Below are 15,219 nucleotides of genomic sequence, written 5' to 3' on the forward strand. Positions count from 1 at the left end.
CTTTTGGCCTAAAGGTGAGCCAAGACATCTTCCAGCAAAAGACAGATGAGACCTACAGGGGATGCAAGGAAGCTGTCGGCATCGCAGATGACATCCAGATCTTTGGCAGAGATGGGAAAATCCACGATCTCCACTTACATGAGGCCATGGAGAGAACAAGAGGGGCCGGCATCAAACTCAATGCAGACAAATGCATCATTAAGGTGGAGGAGAACTGAGCTACTATGACAGAAAAAAACTGTCACAGTACAAGTAGATGCTTCCATCAAAGGCCCTGGGGCAGCATTGGTGCAGGAAGGAAAACTGATAGCCTTTACCTCAAAAGCCCTGACAACATCAGAGACCCAATATGCCAATATTGAAAGGCAGCTGTTGGCAGTCGTATATGGATGCGAAAAATTCCACAAATTCCTCTATGGGAGACAGTTTATGATAGAGAGTGATCATCGCCTGCTGGAACACATCCTGAATAAGAACCTAAGCAAAGCACCAGCCAGATTATAAAGACTACTCCTCCAGCTCCAATGTTATGACTTTACCTTGAAGTATAGGCCAGGGAAGGAAATGGTGCTTACTGATGCTTTGTCACGTCTTTCCCCAAATGAAATATACGAAATGAAGACGTGGAGATCAAGATACATCACCTCATCAGGGTAACCAGTAACAAACTAAACCTGATTAAAGAAGAAACTGCTAAGGGTGAAGAGCTGTAGCTGCCCTCACAACAAGTGATACAGGGATGGCCAGAAAGGATAAAAGAGGTACAGCCTACAATACATCGGTATTGGTCGGTCAGGGACGACATATCCTTGGAGAATGGTGTACTGCTGGCAGGGTCTTGGCTGATAATACCAGAGACAATGAAAAAAGAAATTCTCCAGAAAATACATCAAGGCCACATGGGAATAGAGAAATGCAAACTTAGAGCAAAGTCAGCAGTTTAATGGATAGGCATGTATAAGGACATCGAAAACATGGTGGCTACATGTCCGGCATGCCAGAAATACAGAAATACACAACAAAAGGAAGAGATGATACCCGTGGAAATACCCGGCAGGCCATGGCTCACAGTGGGAGCAGACCTGTTCACAAAAAGCCAAGAATTGTATCTGATTGTGTCCTGCTACTACTCCAAATTCCCCTTCATCAGGAAAGTGAAGGTCATGAAAGCATCGACCCTCACTGCTGCAGCACGTGCACTCTTCACAGAACAGGGGAGACCCGAACAATTGATATATGACAATGAGACCCAATTCACATCGCGTGAATTCAGAGAAATAGCTGCAGAATATGGGTTCACCATCACTACATCATCACCACATTACCCTAAGGGTCATGGATTAATTGAGAGGCATGTACAGACAATTAAACGGACTCTCACAAAGTGTCGAGAGACAAAGGAAGATCCCTACCTTGGTCTTCTGTCACTGTGAGCAACACCCTTGAGGGCCGACATGAAATCACCGGCAGAGCTTCTAAATGGCAGAAAGTACAAGAAAACCCTGCGAAGCAAAATCCATCCACCAGATGACCAAGAGGAAACAAGAATAAAGTTGACTAACATACAAGAGGTAAGTCGTGCATGTTCAAGACCCAGTAATAAAAACTTGGGAGTCCAGCAAAGATTGTTAGAAAAGCTGAGACGCCAAGGTCATACATCATCGAGACAGAATCTGGCAGGCAGCTGAGACGAAACAGGATCCACATTCGCCCAACACCAGATCGGACACAGAAAGTTCCAGAAGCATCAGCAGCTTCTAAAATTGAAACAACTTGTAAGGGAATGCGAAGAGAAACCCCACCAACAACACTGTAATGACTGAACAGCAAGCAACAGGAGAACTGAGGCAAACACCACCACCCACAAGCGAACCAAACAGATGCAACAAGGTCTACGAGGTGGAGAAGCAACATCCTACCACCAGTGCGATTCTGCTGAAAAGAATATAGAACTTCAATTGTGTAATTAGAATAATTAATTCTTAATGGAAATTGCAGGTAAAGAAGCAGTAACAATTTATTTTTAAGAAATTTTAAGTCTTAATAAATCTTTGAAATTTTTAATAATTTTTTTAAAGGAGGGATGTTATATACTGAGGAAACTTGGGACTATTTTATGCTGGAGCGGAGCATGAACACTGCAAGACTGTAAGAGCCGCATCACACTTGAGTGGTGAGCATGCTCAATGTGACATTGTATCAATACATGACCAGTAACCTAATGTGAGTAAACTTACAAGCCTTCCTAGTGTTTATTAAGATCCCCAATGGTACAACGAGAACACAAGGCTCAAAGTTAAATAGGCTTTAAAGTTTAAATCTGATCATCATCATTCAGATTTAACTTCACAAATTGATATATCTAAACAGATTGTGACCGCTGTCACAGGCCTTCGGCTTCAGGATATTCCAGTCGGCATGGGTACTACCACTGTCCTGTGCGAAGTGGCTACCGGCTGGTGGCCAACAAGTATGCGTGGCATGGATTGCAGAAACAAGTCCAAGGGTGGGCCAAGGCATGTACGCAGTGCCAAACAGCCAAAGGTCTCCCCACAGCCTTTTGAGCCAACGGAACGCAGGTTTGACAACATTCACGTGGACATAGTGGGACCCTTGCCAGTCTCTCAGGGTTTCCACTACCTGTTCACAGTGATCGACCGCTTCACCCGGTGGCCAGAATTAATCCGCCTGGACAACACATCCACCAGGTCCTGTGCCAAAGCACTCCTCTTGTCCTGGATTGCAAGATTCGGACTGCCACAGCACATCACTTCTGACTGAGATGCACAGTTCACCTCCAATTTATGGACTGACATTGCCAACCTGTGGGGCGCTCAGTTACACCATACGACAGCATACCACCCGCAAGCCAACAGCATGGTGGGGCGTTTCCACAGCACCTTAAGACCGCCCTCATGACCAGACTCAAGGGCCCAAACTGGGTGGACGAGCTACTATATGGGCACTACTGGGCATCCAAACAGCACCAAAAGAAGACCTCCACGCATCCTCCGCTGAACTCGTCTACGGAGCACCACTCATGGTTCCTGGGGATTTTGTTCCACAGGCCAGAGGACAGCAGGCGGAAACAACCACCTTCCTGGACAGGCTGTGCGAAAAGGTTGGTAACCTGGCTCCAATCCCACCCTCCAGGCACGGACAAGCCAAGTCCAACATCCCCAAAGAACTCAAAGACTGTGAGTATGTGTTGACCCCACTGTTCACCACTGCAGAAGCCATATGAAGGTTCCCTTTCAAGTCATCCTGAACAACGGAGCCACCTTCGAGCTGGACATCAGTTGTAAACCAAAGGTCTTCTCTACAGATAGACTCAAGACTACCCACACAGACTGAGCAGAACCCGTGGAGACACCAACACCTCAACGTAGAGGAAGACCTCAAAAGACTTCGGGGTTGATTCATATGGACACTATAGACTGTAACGCCAGTTCTGGGGGGGGGGGGGGGGGGTGTGGGTCATGTGGTGGCCCGCAATTGCAGAGATCAGACTGGCACATTCTGTGGCAGCAAACACGGACAGAGGTCACTAAAGTGACTCCCAGGACAATGATCCGGCGGGGATAGAAGCTGGAGCAGCATCAGACCAACAGCCCTAAAATGGCATTGGTCAAGCTGCTCAGCTAACTCAGCAGAAATAGGCTGGGGAAGAAGGGCATTCATATGCATGGACATTCCTGCCCGCTATTGTTATTCATGTGGCTGACTCAGTCAATCAGCAAAAACAGTGGGAACTTGAACAGTATAAAAGCAGCCTTTCCATCCCTAATAAAGAGAGTGAGCTTAACCTGCCACACTGTGTGAGTGTGTTTCTTTGTAGTGGTCAGCTACAAGTTCATATTGTTATTAGACTTGAAATTAAGGAAGTGTCATTCAAAATTGTTCGTGCCTCTGCCATCAATTGCAGAAATTCCTTATGATTGTAGTTGTGGGTGATCCGCAAATGAGCTGGATCTTTCTTGCATAGTTTAGCCATGACGTCTTTGTATTCTTTTCTCATTTTCATCACTTCGGGACAGAGATCATCAGCAAGTCTAATTTGTTGTCCCAGGTAGTTCAGATTTCTCTTCTGATGAGCCTCATGAATTACACGATCCTTAACTTGATAATGATGGAAATGGAGGATTACTGACCATGGTCTTTGACCACGGGCTAAGAAGAAAAGAACTCCCTTCCGAAAATTTCCAAAATTGAATTGGAAAAGAAGTCAGTCATTGTGTGCAGTTCTGATCTCCAAATTATAGGAAGGTTATCAATAAGGTAGATTTACTAAAATGTGCCTGGATTGCAGTGTCTAGAATACAGAGAAAGATTGAGTAGACTGGGTCTTTATTCATTGGAGTGTAGAAGGTTGAGGGGGGATTTGATAGAGGTTTACAAGATTATGAGGGGAATAGATAGAATAGATGTGAAAAGGCTCTTTCCCTTGAGGATAGGAGAGATTGGAACGAGGGGTCATAAGTTAAGGATTAGGGGGCAAAACTTTAGAAGTAACATAAGAGGAAGCTTCTTCACTCAGAGAGTGTTGGCTGAGTGGAATGACCTTCCGGAAGAGGTGGTTGCAGCAGAGTCAAATTTTGTCATTTAAGAGGAGGTTGGATGAGTGCATGGATGTGAGGGGGTTGGAGGGTTATTGGCAGGGAGCAGATAGGTGGAACTAGTGGAGATCACTTAAATTGGTGCGGACTAGAAGAGCCGTTATTGCCTGTTTCCATACTGTAATTGTTATATGGTTATATTAACTTTCTTACATTATCTGCTAATTTTCTTTTTTAACAAATCCAATTTGATCAATATTTATTAATTTAGGTAAATATTTTGCTATTCTCTTTGCTAACATTTTAGATATTATTTTATAATCTACATTTAACAATTAAATAGATAGTCTATATTTGAAGATTGAAAAGAGGGTTGGTGCGAGAACACAGCCTTGCTTCACGCCATTGTTAATGGAGAAGGGTTCAGAGAGCTCATTGCTGTATCTGACCCGACCTTGTTGGTTTTCGTGCAGTTGGATAATCATGTTGAGGAACTTTGGGGGACATCCGATGCGCTCTAGTATTTGCCAAAGCCCTTTCCTGCTCACGGTGTCGAAGGCTTTGGTGAGGTCAACAAAGGTGATGTAGAGTCCTTTGTTTTGTTCTCTGCACTTTTCTTGGAGCTGTCTGAGGGCAAAGACCATGTCAGTAGTTCCTCTGTTTGCGCGAAAGCCGCACTGTGATTCTGGGAGAATATTCTCGGCGACACTAGGTATTATTCTATTTAGTAGAATCCTAGCGAAGATTTTGCCTGCAATGGAGAGCAGCGTGATGCCCCTGTAGTTTGAGCAGTCTGATTTCTCGCCTTTGTTTTTGTACAGGGTGATGATGGTGGCATCACGAAGATCCTGAGGCAGTTTTCCTTGGTCCCAACAAAGCTTGAAAAACTCATGCAGTTTGGCATGCAGAGTTTTGCCGCCAGCCTTCCAGACCTCTGGGGGGATTCCATCCATACCTGCTGCTTTGCCACTTTTCAGTTGTTCGATTGCCTTATATGTCTCATCCAGCATGATACTGAACCAAGCCATGAAAGACCCCAACAATGAAGACGCTGTTTACATCCAGTACCGCACGGATGGCAGTCTCTTCAATCTGAGGCGCCTGCAAGCTCACACCAAGACACAAGAGAAACTTGTCCGTGAACTACTCTTTGCAGACGATGCCGCTTTAGTTGCCCATTCAGAGCCAGCTCTTCAGCGCTTGACGTCCTGCTTTGCGGAAACTGCCAAAAATGTTTGGCCTGGAAGTCAGCCTGAAGAAAACTGAGGCCCTCCATCAGCCAGCTCCCCACCATGACTACCAGCCCCCCCACATCTCCATCGGGCACACAAAACTCAAAACGGTCAACCAGTTTACCTATCTCGGCTGCACCATTTCATCAGATGCAAGGATCGACAATGAGATAGACAACAGACTCGCCAAGGCAAATAGCGCCTTTGGAAGACTACACAAAAGAGTCTGGAAAAACAACCAACTGAAAAACCTCACAAAGATAAGCATATACAGAGCCGTTGTCATACCCACACTCCTGTTCGGCTCCGAATCATGGGTCCTCTACCGGCATCACCTACGGCTCCTAGAACGCTTCCACCAGCGTTGTCTCCGCTCCATCCTCAACATCCATTGGAGCGCTTTCATCCCTAACGTCGAAGTACTCGAGATGGCAGAGGTCGCGAGTCCACGCTGCTGAAGATTCAGCTGCGCTGGGTGGGTCACGTCTCCAGAATGGAGGACCATCGCCTTCCCCAGATCGTGTTATATGGCGAGCTCTCCACTGGCCACCGTGACAGAGGTGCACCAAAGAAAAGGTACAAGGACTGCCTAAAGAAATCTCTTGGTGCCTGCCACATTGACCACCGCCAGTGGGCTGATATCGCCTCAAACCGTGCATCTTGGCGCCTCACAATTTGGCGGGCAGCAACCTCCTTTGAAGAAGACCGCAGAGCCCACCTCACTGACAAAAGGCAAAGGAGGAAAAACCCAACACCCAACCCCAACCAACCAATTTTCCCCTGCAGCCGCTGCAACCGTGTCGCCTGTCCCGCATCGGACTGGTCAGCCACAAACGAGCCTGCAGCTGACGTGGACTTTTACCCCCTCCATAAATCTTCGTCCGCGAAGCCAAGCCAAAGAAAGAAGATAGTCTATATGATGATGGTTTCAAAGAATCTTATTATTGCTGTCTTTAGTGATTCTCGTATTTTGTAAAGAACCCAATGATTCTTTAACATCCTTTTGAGTAAATGGAGTAGCCAATACTCTTTGATCATCCATATATAATTTTGGTAAATTTATTTGAGACAAAAATCCTCTATTTTATTACCATCTTTAGCGATTGTGACTGATATAGACTTTTACAAAACTCCTCAAAATTTTCATTTATTTCTTTTGATTTATAAGTTATCCAGTTTGATTCTTTCTTAGTTGCTATAATTGTCCTAGAAACTTGTTCTGTTTTTAATTGGCATGCAAGAACCTTATGTGCTCTCTCTCCTAACTCATAGTATCTTTGCTTAGTTTTCATTATATCTCTTTCAATTTTATGTTTGCAAAGTATTATACTTTATTTTATTATTTAACAACATTTTTTTTTTCATTTGATTGTATATGTAATTTTTTTTCTATTATTTCTTTCTCGTTGCCTTTATTTTTCTTATGTTCTTTACATGTGGAATAGATGATAATAATAGTCCCATATCAGTTAAAGATACTATAGTTAGAAATGTCTTTCAAATTGCACACTGGTGCTCTCGATGAATACCTGGCAAAGAGTCAGCTACTGTTTAGCCTTCTTTGGTTCAACAAAAAATTTGTTTTGACTTCCTGGAACAAAAACATTCAGGGTGGCAGGATATCTTAAAACAAATGCATAACCTTTATTTCCACAGCATGTTTTTTTATTAGACTAAATTCTTCAACCATTCAAAACTTATAACTGGATAGAAAAAGATCTTATTTCCATTATATTCTAAAGGTACCTGTTTTTCCTTAGCTTGCTTAGCTGCTAGTTTCAAAATTTTCTTTCTTACTTGATAATGAAAGAATTTAACCACAACATTTGATCTGGTTGTGTCGAGGTCTTAAAGCTTGGTATTCTCTTTCTATCTCAATATCTCCCTCAAATTCTTTGACTTTAAGACTTTATGGAATCTATCATTGCAAAAACTGTCTGATTTCATCCCCTTCTTTGAGTCCCACAATTTTTATATTAAGGCATCCAATTTTTGAGCTATATGATCTTGAGTAGTAGTAAAATTAGTTTTAATATTCTGCATCTGATCTTTGATTGATTCAATTTCAAATTCTGCTCCTTTACCTCTGTAACACGACTGATTGCACTCATTAAACACAAGTGAGGGGTACAAACATGCTTTTAATAGCTTACAATACACAATAGTCCTCGGGTGAATCAGAGGTAAGGCGTGAAACCCAGGGTTTATATTGGTGTAGGTGAGGGTGGAGCCAAGGGAGGATCCAGCCATCTGGACAACACACAGTCAGTGAATCCAGTTCACTGCTTTCACCCCTTCCTTCAGAAGAGAACCTGCGGGTGAAAAACAGAGATCATACGTTCAAAACAAAACTAATAGTTTACAGATATTTACCAGTTGAATCTGTCAGGAGGACTAGTTATTCTGGTTGAGTGCCTCAGTACTGGAGGACTTTGAACGTCCTGGACCCCCCTATGGTGCAGTTACTGGGCCTTAAGGACTCCAGCTCTGGTCACAGAGTGAATTGACCCACATCCCGAGCTGTGTTGTCCAGAACCTGGGTGGGGTACTTGGTGGTTCCTGGCTTGTTTGAGGCACTCTGATGGGTGCTAGGTCTGATTTACTTAGTCAGTGTTATTACCGGGTCCTGGAATTGTCCTTTCCAGCGAGTTTCCAATTTCTTCCGATCCAATTCTTTACCAGAACAAAATTCTTAGGTTAGACATTAGGGTGTTCACCACTTTGATCTGTTGGATCAGTCTCCTTTAGGTGTATTTGTTTTACCTGTGAATACATCTCTCAAAAAATTTGCACACCCGGCAATTTGCACATGTTGCAATTTGCACATTCCTGCTGGCTAGGATTAATGGGAGTAGTGGAACCACTGTAATCCCCAATTCCTTCATCCAATTCAACCCAGTTTCTACTGAAAATTTAGTCAATTTGTTCTTTAAAGACCCAGACAATTCAATAATAACAAGACAATACTTATAGTTACGTACTTAATTCTATAAAATCAATCCATATACATATGGTAGGCATTCAATTTCTTTACCAGGATCATGCTGTAGACAGATAATAATTCTTTCCTTTGGAATGTCCTACTTTCTTAGATTAGTGATGTGCCCCTCCTGTGCCACTCATCCTTAGCCAATCTACATTATTGCATATATATAAAAATAATCTCTCTCTCTCTCTCTCTCTCTCTCTCTCTCTCTCTCTTTCTCTCTCTCTCTCTCTCTCTCTCTCTCTCTCTATATATATATATATATATATGTCATTCTCGTAAAAGAAATTGCATTTGGTACAGAAATTGTCCAGCAGGGGCAGTTCATTATTTGATTCTGGCACATCCCTACTGTTTACAGAGCTTAATTGTAGTGCCAATTGATGAAGTAGACAAAGACAATGCAGTCAAACAATATTCATGGCTTTTATTAGCAGAAACTTCTGGTACAATAATGTGCATAAACAGTTATACCCAAGGAGAGTGTCTTTAACAGTAGAGATAATGCACAGCCAATGTTAGTACAGCAAGGCTCGTCAGAAGGGAGACAGGCAGCTTGGCAGACATTCACCACAGTCTCCCCCTGGAGAAGAAGGGTTAAAATCAAAAGGACAGTTGCTAGGTAAAACTTAAACAAGAAATACATGGATACCATATTTGGCATTGCAGTGTTGTTGCACATTGACTGCCCTGACATCACATTCATTTGCCAGTGAGTCGAGGGCTAGTGCATAGGCAGCATCACTCTCCCCGGGTTTCTGGCATCTAGTCAGCAACTGGTGTCGAGCAAGCACCACGTTCCATGGCGCCATGTAGTAAGCATTCAGACCCTCTCTCATCATACTTCGCGTGTTATGTTAATCAAGCAGTCTCATCATTGGGGGTGTCTGTTAATATTCATGCCTTCATTAACCAAGTGCAATGGTTACTATTGGATACCCTGGGTCATCTTGCCAGTTTAAACCAGATTCCATTATCCTTGAGGCCTCTGATAAGAAAGGGACCCACTAGCTTGTGGCTAACTATTTTCAAGCTCTAATCTACATAGTTTGCATTCCATAACCCTTCACAGAAAGGTATTAGTTTAATCATCTCCAGCCATTTTTCACACCTTCTATCTCTTTCTTTTTTTACACTTTTTAAAAACCTTTTGGAAGAGCTAGGTTCTCCAACCTGATGCAACAGCATCACATGACATACCCTGAGTTTGATACTGTTGTGTTCAAGGTGGAGCTAAAGTCAATGAATAGTAGTCTGACAGAGGTTACCTTGTCCATGTGTATTATGGGTTATATTTCTTTAAAAGAGATAGATTGTGGGGGTTTAGTGAAGGCCACTTCACAAACAGATACTTACACTTCACATCTCATTTAAAATGCAAAAGCTTTGCTGAAGCGAAACATTTAGGCACCAGTGGCTTTGCAGAGACAATGGAACTGCTTTGGTAAGAATTTCAAAAGGAGGTGCAAATGGAAAAGTCTGGGCTCAAGTGCTGATTAAAGATCTTTCAAGGATTGGGTTTGGAGCCTTGGGAGGGATTCTGGTTTTTACAAGCAGAGAGAGGAAAAACAGACGGGTGATTTCTCTTTTGGAGAGAGTGAGAGAGAGAGAGAGAGGGAGAGAGAAAGAGAAGTCAGTTCTACAGTAGCTTTTGAGGCTGTAACATGGCAAGTTGGCACGCTTCTTGAAAAACCCCATTTTGAAGATGAGTTGTGAGTTCAAAACCCTTGTAGTCTTTAGAAGAGGAAATGGCTGGCTAGAGTGTTTCTCCTGAAATAAGGGAAACAAAAGGAACTCTGTGGGGACCTGGAAGAAGAGGTTATCATTTGGAAAACCCACGATGGGGCAAGTTTCTTCAGCAAGACACTGAAGTGACTGATCGGAGGAAATCAGTTTGTGTGTGTCCGATGAGCAACAAATATCTCTCTGAAACCAACAAGAACCTTCCTGAGCAGTAACCATTTAACTTTAAGCACCAGAGCCTGGTGAAAATTCATAAATGTTAAATTCCATGCACAATATAAGAATTGCCCGATACTGGTGAACTTGGGGAAGTGAAAAGTGAGTGATATGACTATTAAAACAAAGAACTTTCCTGAACATATACAGATTACATGCACGTGCATTTAGAATTAAAAGTGGGTTAAGTTAGGTTAAGATAATAGTAATAAGTTAAAGTTTGATCCTGTGAGTGTGTGCTGGGTGGTGTGGATCCTTGATGATTGCTGCTGCCCTCCAACAGCAGCATTCCCTGTAGATGTTCTTGATAGTGGGAAGAATTTTGTCTTATTTCCTTGGCTGTCTCCACTACCTTTTGCAGGGCTTTACACTCAGGGGCATTGATGTCCCCATACCAGACTGTGATGAGCCGGTCAGCAAATTTTCCACCACACATCTGTAGAAATTTTCCAGGGTTTAACGTGTCATACCAAACCTCTGCAAACTCCCAAGGAAGTAGAAGCGCTGGCGTACTTTCTTCACGATGCCATTGGCTTGTTGGTTCCAGGAAAGATCCTCCAAGAACTTAAATTTGCTCAGCCTCTCCACCTCTGATCCCCCAATGATCACTGGATTGTATACATCTGGCTTTTCCATCTTGAAGTCAACAATCAGCTCCTTAATTTTGGTGATGTTGAGTGCAAGGTTTTTGTTGATCCACCATTCAGCCAAGTTTTCATTTTCTATCCTGTATGCTCACTCATCACCTTTCTTTATAAGATCTGCTACAGTGGTATTGTCAGCAAATATGTAGATGGTTTTATTGTCGTTCTGAGCTACAGTCGTAGGTGTAAAATGAGTAGAGCAGCATCCTAAGAATGTAGCCCTGTGATCCTCCAGTACTGATGGAGATTGTGAAGAAATGTTCTTGCCAATCCTCACAGATTGTGGTCTGGATGTGAGGAAGTCCATGATCCAATTACACAGTGGGGTGTTGAGTCCCAGGTTTTGGAGTTCGTTGATAAGTTTTGAGGGGATAATGGTGTTAAATGGCATATTGTAGTTGATAAAGAGCATCCTGATGAATGCATTTTCACTGTCTTTATGTAGTGGAAGGTGATCATCTCTGGTCCTCCTCAACACCATAATTATCTTATTTGTCTTATCCATGTTGAGACTCAGGTTGTTATTCTTGCACTATTTCATGAGATTTTCCAGCTCTTCTCTGTGTTGCTGATGAGGTCATGTTATCTTCAGACTGTATGACTGTTGGCTCTGGATCTGACAGTGCATTTATGGGTTAGTGGTATGACAGGAGCAGGCTTGACGTTCTGCTGCCAATCCGGAAAGACAGGTCTTTCCGTTAGTAAGTTAACAATCCAGTTATTGAGAAAGGTGTTGAGTTCCAATGACAACTTCTCCATCAGCCTCTAGGGTATGATTGTAGTAAATACTGAGTTGAAGTCGATAAATGAGGTGTCATTCTCCAGATGGGTCAGGATGGAGTGGAGGAACAAGGCTGTAGCATAATCAGTGGAATGGTTTCTTCTGTAGGCAAAATGAAATGGGTTTATTGACTCTGGAAGATGTGTTCTGATGCATTCCTTCACCAAAATATTCTAAGCATTTTATAATGGAGGAGGTTGATGCCACTGGGTGGTGGTCATTGAGGCCTGTAACTGTCGCTCTCTTTGATACCAGGATAATGGTGACTGGCTTAAGATCTGCAGGGATGATGGACTGCTGCAATGACATGTTGAAGATGTCCTTAAAGACCTCCGTCAGAAGGTCAGCATAGTCCTTCAGTACTTGACTGGGTGTGCTGTCTGGTCCCACTACCCTGTGTAGGTTCACCTGGGATAGAATTTTCTCACCTTGTCCGTGGCAATGTATCAGGGAGACATGGAACTTTCTTTGGTGTCAGCCTGTTATCGTCAAACCATGCAGAGAAGATAGTTCGGAAGGAAGGTGTCGTTGTTGTTGACTTGCAAGGTTGTCTTGTAATCTGTTATTGTTATGACTCCTTTCCACATGCACCTCGTGTCACCGGTATCACACATCTGTGCAAACCTACCCTTTTCTTTCCGAATTGCACGGGAGAGTTTAGCCTTGTCAGGTCTGAGTGCCAACTTGTCTCTTGTTCTTTGAAGACTGATTCTTGAGCTCTGAGAAATATACGGACCTCTGCATCCACCCATAGTTTCTGGTTAGCTCTGATCGTATAGCACTTGATCTCTCTGACATTCTCGATGCTCTTTCAAATGTAGCCTGTCACAGTTCATGTACTCATTAGTGTTTATGTGGCAGTTGTAGATGGCTGCCTCCCTGAAGCAGTTCCATTCAATAGTCTCAAAGCAGTTTTGTAGTGCTTACTGGTATCTCATGCTTTCTGAACCAACTCTTAAAGGAAGATTGATGATGATGAGTTTATCGTAATATAAATTGTCCATTGTACACATGGGCAGAAATTCTTGCTTGTAAAGAAAGAACTATAATAGTAAACTAACTGAATTAAATTAAAAGAGACAATGACAAGGTGATGGGGTCCTTTATGTTGTTGGATGCTTTCAAATAGATGTCTGCAATGGATGGGTGGACAGAGCACGTGATGCACCTGGCTATTTTTACTACTTTCTGCAGCCTTCTATATTTCTGGCCACTTGAATACCAAAACCAGGCTGTGATGCAAACAGGCCGTAGACATTCCACACTGAACCTGTAGAAGTTTGTTAGAGTATTCAACACCATGTCAAATGTTCTCATTCTCGGAATGTAAAGGAGCTGGTGTTCCTTCTTCACAGTTGCATTGATGTTCTGGTTTCAAAAAAAATCTTTTGAAATATGGACTCCCAAGAACTTGAAGATTTTGACTCTCTAATTCCCATCAATGCAGACAAGTGTAAACTCTTGGTCTCTCCTTAATAAAATAGTTAATATACTCCTCAGTCTTGGTGATGTTGAGAGTAAAATTGTTGTTTTGGCACTACCCAACCACATCTCCATCCTGCATTCTGACTCATCATTTCCAGTTAATCAGCTAAGAATGGGGGTGTTGTCAGCAAATTTGTAGATTTGTTTGATGCTGAACCTGGCTATACAATCATGGTGTACAAAGAATAGAGTAGGGGACTAAACTTGCAGCTTTGAGGTGCTCCTTTGTTAAAGGTCAGAGAAGAGGAGGAGATATTCCTGGTCCACACTGATTGGGGTTTGCTGATGAGGAAGTTGAAGATTCAGTTGGAGGGATGGACAGGGTCCCAAGTTCTTTAGCTTGATCATAGGTTTTGCTGATCTAATGGTGTTGAACACCGAGCTATAGTCAATGAAGAATAGCCTGATGTAGGTGTTCCTGTGTTCCAGGTGATCTGACACAGAGAAAAGGGCCAGCGAGGTGGTATATGCCTTTGACCAGTTGTGATGATAGGCAAACTGAAGTTGGTTCAGGTCCTTTCTGAGAGGTTTATGAGTGAGTTGTGGTATTTTACAAGCACTCTATATGAAGAAGGCCTTGCTAATATTTCAATTTACTGCAGTCAATAAATTCTGCAATAATTGCCATCTACATTTTGCATGTTGTAATGGATAAATATTTGGAGGAATTTGGTAAGATTACAGTGGGTTACATACATACACACATTTTAAAACAGATTTTATTTGAAATATTGAAGAATTCATATTCAGTGAACTTTACAGAAACAATGGAGAATTTTATGCACATTTCACAAGTAAGTGCTAATTGAAATGACATAATAAAATGAATAGATCATTGTCTTGGAGGGGACAAACTGACTGCAAGTACCTACAGAGTGCTCACAGAAAGGTCACTCCTGGGTTTTGTTTATCTAAGACAACAGATGAGAGCAGAAGAATAACTCCTGTGGTTTGCTGAAGAAGGTGGGGGTGTTTGCAAGTGAGAGAGTCACATGGGCTTTCTGACAGTGGGCAGTTGGAGAGAGAAAGAGAGAGAAGACAAACTCAACAAGCTCTTTCAGCCGTGTGTGTGTGTGTGTGTGTGTGTGTGTGTGTGTGTGTGTGTGTGTGTGTGTGTGTGTGTGTGTGTGTGTGTGACACTGAAAGAGATTGAACAGTCACGGCTGAAACAAGCCAGGAAAAGTTGGTGGGAAACAGAAAGTTCCAGAGTGGCGAATGGCTGAAAGTGGGATGATGTTTCTCTTGGAATAAGTGGAACAGAAAGGGACTCTGTAAAAGCCTGAAAGAAAGAGGTTATCATCTGGAGAACCCTGATGGGGCAAGTTTCATCAGCGAGACATTGAGATGACTAATGGTGGTACCTCAGTTGTGGAAATCTTGGAACCACACATCTCTCTCTCTGCAAACCCTACAAGAACCTTCCTGAGCAGTAAATATTTACCTTTCAAGCACCAAAGCCTGGTGAACTTTATACATGTTAAATCTGTGCACAGTATATGAATTGCCTGCAACCAGAGAACTTGGAAGAAAGAGAAGTGAGATTGAACTGTGAACCAAAGACCTTTCTTAAATTTAC

The 15,219-nt window shown here is 42.7% G+C and overlaps 1 protein-coding gene across 1 annotated transcript in view; it reads left to right on the forward strand.

Moving 5' to 3' along the window:
• The window catches only part of LOC138737386 (dynein axonemal heavy chain 8-like), a 446,335-nt gene that overhangs the window by 322,807 nt on the left and 108,309 nt on the right, over positions 1 to 15,219 (forward strand). The window lies entirely within an intron of this gene.

This window comes from Narcine bancroftii, chromosome 6 (assembly GCF_036971445.1).
Source record: "Narcine bancroftii isolate sNarBan1 chromosome 6, sNarBan1.hap1, whole genome shotgun sequence".
In the NCBI taxonomy this organism is placed as follows: Eukaryota; Metazoa; Chordata; class Chondrichthyes; order Torpediniformes; family Narcinidae; genus Narcine; species Narcine bancroftii.